At 43.0% G+C, this 8,493-nt stretch overlaps 1 long non-coding RNA gene across 1 annotated transcript; it reads left to right on the plus strand.

Annotated features, from left to right (window-relative positions):
* The first annotated feature begins 5,731 nt into the window (after nucleotides 1-5,731).
* Nucleotides 5,732-7,838, plus strand: LOC113006840 (uncharacterized). Its single transcript, XR_003269813.1, has 2 exons — nucleotides 5,732-5,791; nucleotides 6,607-7,838. It is a non-coding gene; the product is annotated as an uncharacterized LOC113006840 (long non-coding RNA).
* Nucleotides 7,839-8,493: the final 655 nt, after the last annotated feature.

Here is an 8,493-nt window from a genome sequence, read left to right on the forward strand (position 1 = left end):
GTGCAGGACGGCCAACCATTCACAGTAAAATCGTATACTTTGGACAAGATTGTGTCTCGGCTCGTTTCCCTTTTCACCTGAGCACTTGTGACAGGTAGGGGTTCCATTTGTGTAACGTGAAACACAGTAGCTGGATCAGTCAGTTCTTCAGTGGGTTGCATGTGTGGAAGACGTGAAAGTCCATCTGCATTTCCATGTAACTTTGTCCCTTTGAACTCAATGGTGTAGGTGTGTGCACCTAGGAACAAGGCCCATCGCTGCAAGCGTGCCGCAGCCATGGTTGGAATACCTTTCTGAGGGTTAAAGATGGACACCAGCGGTCGGTGGTCTGTGATCAGGGTGAAGTGTCGTCCATATAAATACTGATTAAACTTCTTCACGCCCCACACTAGACTGAGTGCTTCTCTGTCTATCTGCGCATAGTTGCGTTCGGCTGCATTTAGGGACCTTGAAGCAAAGGCAACTGGGCGTTCCGATCCATCAGGCATTTTGTGAGATAGCACAGCACCAATGCCATATGGTGAGGCATCACAGGCGAGGCGAAGTGGTAGATTGGAGTCAAAGTGTGTCAGAACCTCCTCTGATGTAATGAGCTGCTTAGCGCCATTAAATGCCTCTTCACAGTTTTTTTGTCCATTTCCATTTGACATTTTGTTGCAGCAGAGAGTTCAGCGGGTGCAGAACTGTTGAAAGGTTTGGTAGAAACTTGTGGTAATAATTAATTAAGCCCAAGAAAGAGCGCAGCTGACTCACATTTTTAGGTTCTGGTGCCTTCAGGACTGCTTCAACTTTGTCCTTGGTTTTGTGGAGCCCATGTCTGTCGATCTTGTGTCCACAATACTCAATGGCATCCTTAAAGAACTCACATTTGTTTTTGTTTGCCCTCAGTCCATATTTTTCTAGCCTGGCCAGGACTGCTGTTAGGTTAGCCAGATGAGTCTCCTCATCAACACCAGTGACGATTATGTCATCCAGAAAACACTGTGTTCCTGGAATGTCTTGTAGGACCTGATCCATGGCACGTTGCCATACTGCTGGGGCACTGGCAATACCAAATACCAGTCTGTTGTACTGATATAGGCCTTTGTGAGTGTTTATTACCAGATATTTTCTGGATGTCTCTTCTACTTCCATCTGGAGATAAGCCTGGGCAAGGTCAATTTTTGAAAAGTGTTTGCCACCTGCTACTGCTGTGAATATGTCTTCTATCCGTGGAAGTGGGTATTGATCTATGCGGAGAACTGGGTTCACTGAAACCTTAAAATCACCACAGATCCGCACATTGTCACTTGCTTTCTTGCTTACTGATACTATTGGTGTAGCCCAATCTGACCATTCCACCTTGGTGAGTATTCCTTGCTCTTCCAAGCGTTGAAGCTCTGCTTCAACTTTAGGGCGTAGAGCATAAGGTACAGGGCGTGCCTTGTGGAATCTTGGTTTTGCATTGTCCTCTAGTATGATCTGTGCTTTAATATTTTTCAGGGTGCCGATTCCATCTTTGAACACCTGGGCATGGTTATTAAGGATCTGTTTCAGTCTTTCATCCACAGAATTTGCACTCAGGCCTCGTTCCAGTCTCATTGACTTTATTTCTTTCCAGTTGAGGCGGATGTGTTTCAACCAGTCACGCCCAAATAATGGCACACCTCCATTTTTCAGAACATAAAGTTCCAGGTTGCATTTCTTTTTCTCATATTCCACTTTCACTTTTAGTTTTCCCAGAGGAGTTATTCTTTCACCTGTGTACGTTTTCAGTTTCACCGAGGTGTGCTTCAGTTTCAGATTGGGGAATTTGCTTCTATAATCTTCATATGAAATCAGTGAGAGGGCAGACCCGGTGTCCAGTTCCATCTGTAACTCAATCCCTTGTATTTTAGGTGTGAGCCATATTGCATCGTTATCTTTCTCTTGCATTGTGTACAGTTCCAGGCATGCCAAATCCTCCTCAGAATCAGTTGGCTCTGACTCGTTTACTTCATGCAGCTTTCTGTCTCTTTTCCACATTTTGTTTTTCTTTTTATCATACTGCTTTGATTTACACATTTTCTGTATATGCCCCTTTTTGTTACATTGCAGGCATTCTTTCTCTTTAAACCAGCAATTAGCAGCGTCATGTGACTTCTTGCCGCATCTGAAGCACATCGGTAATTTGTTATTGCGCTGCGGATATATTTTGTTTACAGAACACGGCTCCGTGCCTTTTCCCTGAAGCTCTCCGGCATCTTTTGCTGCTGTCTCCATCGATATCGCTATCTCTAATGCACGGTGCAAAGTGAGGTTATCCTCTGTGAGAAGTCGTTTCTGTGTGCCTTCATTGTTCATGCCGCAGACGAAACGGTCTCTCAGCGCATCTGACAGCCCCTCCCCGAACTGACAGTGTTCCGACAGCCGCCGGAGTTCCGCGATGTACTCCGATGTGGACTCATTCTTTAGTTGATTTCGTTTATGAAATCGGAAACGTTCGGCTATAACCAGTGGCTTCGGTTGGAAATGTTTTTGGAGCACTTCTGTGATCTCCTTGAAACTTTTGTCAGCTGGTTTGATCGGTGTGATGAGGCTGCGCAACAAGTTGTATGTTTTCGCTCCCATCACACTCAGTAACACAGCAACTTTCCTCTCGTCCTCTACTTTATTAGCTCGACAATACTGTTCAACTCTCTCTACGTATGTTGTCCAATCCTCTGTGCCATTATCGAAAACGTCCATTTGTCCAACGCCTCCTGACATTTTTCGGTATTTTTATAAGCGTCCTTCACTTAAAATAATTGATGTTACTCACGTCCTCTCTTTAGCCAGGCAGGTGAGCTAGCATCCACACGGAGGGTTAGTTGTTTTGGCCCTAACCGTTTTTCGTGTCTTTTTGGCCACTTTCACAAGGATTTCCCCCTCTCTGTCGTCCAATGCACATCGGGGATCCGTTTTAATCCTCGTCGCCAGTCTGTTATGTTCTCTTATAACTTAACTGGTAAGTAACAACGCCTTCTTTAGTCGTAGGAATTTACTTTAATAACCAGTCTAAGGAAAACAAGGCGCAGGCATATCAATGCGCGCATACACCACACTTTGTGTTCTACACTCAATAACAGAAAGTAGTGCCACAAACTATAAACTGATTTTACTAAATACATAACATGTGCCAACTTTACAAAACTATACGTTTTTATACCACAACTCCCCGTTCAGCCTTAAATGCCAGAAGAAGAAGACTAGTCTCCCTAAATCTGACTCTGTTTATTACCGGAATCTGGAAAATACTGTAAGAAAGCTACATAAAGTATCAGCATTGAGTAACAATTTAAATTCACGTCCTCAGCAACAGCATTTAACAGTATTTCCATGTACTTCTTACCTTTGCAATTAACTGCAGGTTAAACGGCCCGGTGACTTGCAGCCACGATTAGGCTCATTGAGAGCAGGCATGTGCATGCAGACAGTGTTTGTTTTTACATCTGGTGGGTAACGTCCCTCCCTATATTTTTGGAACAGTACCTCTGAAGCTTGATTTAGATTTCTGCAGGAAATTTACGTTCTAACTTCAGATGTAACACCTCTTAACACTAAACCGGTCCATCATGCTGTTGTTTCCAGTTACAGCGTATATTTCCTGCTGAAGCATATTTCAGGCATAAGACAGAAACATTACAAAAATATACACCTGCAGGCCACTCTATTGTCTTTATTTGACTAAATGCACTAAATTGCTGCCACAAGCTTTTGAACACATGTACCTAATAAAGTGGCTGGTGAGTGTCCTCAGTCCCAGCTCGGATACAGATGTGTCGGTGTGTCTTTGTTCCCTGCAGTAGTGCCCTCTCCCAGCTCAGTCATCATCCACATACCCCAGGACACTGTCCGAGCCAAAGAGATCATCGCCTACGTCAACACGCTGAAGACTCAGGTCAGCTATTACGCAGAGAGGCTGTCTCAAGCTGCCAAAGACCAATCGGCCAGCGGACTGGAGTGGACGCTCGCCAGTCTGGTTGACAAGGTACTAAAAGTGTTTGACGTTACGTGGGGACGCTTCATATTTCATTCATACCCTCTTCCTTTCAGACCCGTCAGCTGGTGGCAGTGTGCGGCTGCAAGCTGCTAGCTTCAGCTATTTAGGCCCTGAACACAGTACGAGTACATCGCAACCAAAGCTTCTCCTTCCGCTGAGTCTGAACAAGTAGTGCTCCGCAATGACAAGGATACGCTGAGAGCAAAGTACAGCGGTCACAACAGCCAGTCGTCACTGCACGTGGACTGGCACGAAGAGGAGTGGGTGAGTTGATCAGCAGTTATTGGCTGTTTTCTGATTCCAGATTTTTTATTTCTTTAGCATGACAACAGACAAGCTTAGTTTCTTGGCACACATTGTGGATACAGCTTGATATCTTAACTACACTCTGAACTCTGTTTTTCTTTTCTTGTTGCTTCTTCTTCTTCTTGAGTCATCCCTCTCATGTTGATTTCCAGCTCAGGTCACTCCTTACTTTTAAGTAGTGATGGGCAGATGAAGCCCCATGAAGCACTGAAGCTTTTCATCCAATTGGTTCACCCCAACGCGAAGCTTCATGAAGCTTCATTTGCTCTAGCAGGACACCTACTGGACGTAAAAATAATAGCTGGCATGAATTTGAAGAGTGTGGCATTTTGCACACAGCCTGTAAATGTCAACAACAAAAGGAGTGTGTAAAACATGTATATTGTAGTGATGGCAGTATACTGTGTATATTTATAGTGGCAGTATGGAAAATGATTATTTGGAAATGCTTGAAATGGAAATGATCATTTACTGTGAGGTGAGGTGTGGTTGGGGTGTGGACAGTAGTTGTGCTTTTGTAACGTTGAGGTATGGACAGCTTTGAGCCTCAGTCCTGCCTGTTCACATTTTATTCTGTAAAAACTAAATTTTCACTGCTTTTATGGCCTTTTTAGTGGGGAGAACATAGCTAGGATTTAATGATTTAACAAATCTTTTGAATCCTTTGTCCTCCACAATGCTAAATGGCTGGGAGTCCTCAATCACCATGCTGACCAGGTCTTCATCTATTTGAGATTGTTCTCCTGAGGAAAGACAATAAAGACAAAGCACAAATATAAATATCACACACGTAACTTATAACAGTTGTATAATATTGTTATATCATTTAGTAACATTACTGCATGCTATATTATCATTGCATTTGATGGCTCACCTGGTCTTGCTCCACAATCGGTGTTCCTCTTATTCTCATGCAAAGCTCTGTAGTGCCTAAGCATGGATGAGGTGTTGTTGTTATATCCCAGCTCCCTGGCACATAGCAAACACTTCACCTTGTACAAAAGTCAAGACAGCTCAACATAAATTGTATTGCACCATCAGTATCATGAAAATACATCTTCTGTAGAAATTTACATACCTTGTTGGGAGGAATAAAATCAAAATGTTCCCACACAGGGGAGGACATCCTCCTCTTCTTAGCTGGCTCCATTCTCTCCTGACTTTCTCTCCTCACTCTCATAAACCTCCAAACGGTCTCCAAACTCTCTCTAACCGCAACTCTCCATCAAACACCCACATTTTGAATGAAGTCTGAGGGGTTTATATCGCTGTCATATCTCGCGGCAAAGTTCGAACCACTTCATGAACCAGTCACGTGGTACAGCCGGGCAGCGAGGCTTCGGACGTCATCATTTTCAGCTCCTCCCATAAATGAAGCAAGCCTCGATACGCGCTTCGCGGAAACGCCCCCTCCATTACTCGACACACGCTCCGAAGCCTCGATACAGAACGTCCCATCACTACTTTTAAGAAGTTGGAGGATTCGTGAGTAGATTTTTCCTTCACCATATCAGCCGACTTTATTCTATGAGAAAATACTCTTAAATGACTCGTCTTTAAAAAGTGTTCAGTGTTTTATGTCTGGTCTGTGTGTCATCTTTGTCTTTACAATGTTGCAGCAATACTTTAGTAATGATATGATATGATATGATATGATATACCTTTATTAGTCCCACAAGGGGAAATTTAAATGTTGGTTTAGTGTAAGCTCAGCTTTTTAACTAATGTAAGAAGTGTTATGACTGACTCGTTTTTAATACCTAAATCTGGCCTCAGTGCACAAACCTAAATGAATCGGTACATATGAAAGCGCCCAAGTCACGAGCTGTGTTCAAGGACATGGATAAAACAAAAAGGTTCAAATTTGTGCCCAAAAACCCCACAAATCAGTGTCACTGTTTTAAAATCTGCTGCGAGACCGCTCTAAATGTCAGCTTTTTCTTTACGTAAAGACTGGGGTCTGTAACATATCAGCTCGTTTCTTATTTATTAAAGAACATGCCTGACACCAGGCTTTTGAGTTAACGGCTCCATTCGATCTCTGCAAGTATTTTTAAGTATTTTTAGGTTCTTTCCAGCAGGATTTGTGGCTAGTTCTGGAGCTTGACCCTAAAAGATTTCAGTGTGTCGGTGCTTCTGCTTTCCCTGTTGTCCTTCTCTTCCGTCTTTATTTCTGTTTCTGTCAAATTTAAAAACAACTGCACTCTGAAATACACACTCTTTGCAAGATGTTGTCTAAACTAGTGGTTGGAAGGCATATTTGTGTTTGGTCTCTGATGGTTTATTTACACTTTTTGCAGGCCACGCCCACGGACTACAGCGCCATGATGAGCAACAAAGCCAAGAAGTCTATTGACTTCCTTCTGATGCAGGACACCGCCCCGACGATAGCCACGGACGTGTCACTGCAGTACCGCCTCGACATCGTCTTCTGCCAAACGGTCACCTACACATATTTTAATTATTGTATGTCTGAGCTGATGCGTTTATCCTGGAGTGACTCAGAGTGAAGGAGAAGGCCAAGAAGAAGTGTAAATATCATAGAAGCAAGGAGTTCAGAGCTCTACGACTTAGTGTCTTTATGGTATTTATGTGTGTAATGGAGACCAGGGGTTCCATTACCCTTACTTGTATTTTTATTAATTGACTGACTGATTTGTATTTAAAAACCGTAATGAAGAAAAACACACACTGGTTGATTGTGATTCTTTATTAGGCTTTTTGGGTTGTTATTTAAGTGACTCGTTAAAGGTGAAGAGACAGGGGGACTGGCCATCCTACCTGTGTCAGGAAAAGAACCTGTGTTAGAGCTGTTCACATTTAATCATTTGTCTGTAACCTAAATTAGTTGTATATGTAAAAAGAGAAGTGTTAACAGTACTCACTTTGTAAAGAGTAAAAGCAGCTCAATCACCTGCTTATGAGCTCCTGGAGAAAACCAATGTGCCAGGCTAGGGGAGTGTGTGTTGGAGTGATTTTGTTAAAAGTTGTCATTATTGTGCTTGGACCTTGTCTTGAACTGTATGTTCAGATATTTTCTGTTCCTCCCCCACATGTAGGATGTTGGGGATGTTACTAGCTATAGTTTTCAACTGCAGGCACAATCTATGTAAGATTCTGGTTTCCTTATTTGGTAAGGAATGTTCACTTCCTGCCCTTTATGGGCTCACCATGTAAATGGTGGACTGTTAGAGAGGTTAAGCCATATACGAGGTTGAGGGGAGATGACCCTTTTATGACTAGAGATGCGGTTAAAATGTTTGTAAGCAGGAAGTCACGTATACAGACACACATACACTCTCTCTCACTCACACACACACACACACACACACACACACACACACACACACACACACACAGTGCCTTAGCTTTTACCACACAACATATGGGGTTTACAATGGGCGGTTGTGTAACTGTTTTCATTCAATAAAAGGCTGCGAGTGGAGGCTGGAGTTGGAGTTGTCTGAGTTTGGGTGTAGAGCTTGCAACTCTGAGAATCCGACCAGGCTTCCCCTGCACAAGTAAAAACCAATCGAACTCTGATTGTCTTACTTTGTTCTGAGTCAGCGAGGGCTGAAACCTAACTGTGGTTAAGGTGTTTTAATGCAGCGGTCCCCAACCGCCGGGCCACGGACCGTCGTTTGGTCGAGAGATGAGGCTCGGGTGTGAAATGTATGGTTTTCAGAGTTTTTATCGTTTTTTATCGTTATTTTGTTATCGTTTTTATCGTTAACTCTGTTTTCCTGGGTCTTTCACGTGTGTTATGAATAAATCTTCTTTTTTTCCGGTATCGGTACTAGTTTTATTTTGTTGTATTTATCTGTGACACCTTAAAGGCCGGTCCGTGAAAATATTGTCGGGCATAAACCGGTCCGTGGCGCAAAAAAGGTTGGGGACCGCTGTTTTAATGTATATAGAAGAGACTGACGTTTATATGTTATGGAGTTATTTATAGGACTTGTTACAAATCTTCATATGTCTATGACGTGTTGGTTATATTGTAGTGGTTTTCTTATGGGGAGGGTTTTGTTTCCCTTTGGTTTGCTGACCCCCAGACTTGGTCTATTCCAGATGCTCACCTGAATCAGGTAGAGTATAACAGGAAGCCATTTGCTTTTCAGAAGGGTTGGATTCTTTGCTGTATCACCATGTGTTCTCATTAATAAAGTACATTTTACTCCAGTCTC

The sequence above is a fragment of the Astatotilapia calliptera genome, chromosome 15, assembly GCF_900246225.1.
Source record: "Astatotilapia calliptera chromosome 15, fAstCal1.2, whole genome shotgun sequence".
Taxonomy (NCBI): Eukaryota; Metazoa; Chordata; class Actinopteri; order Cichliformes; family Cichlidae; genus Astatotilapia; species Astatotilapia calliptera.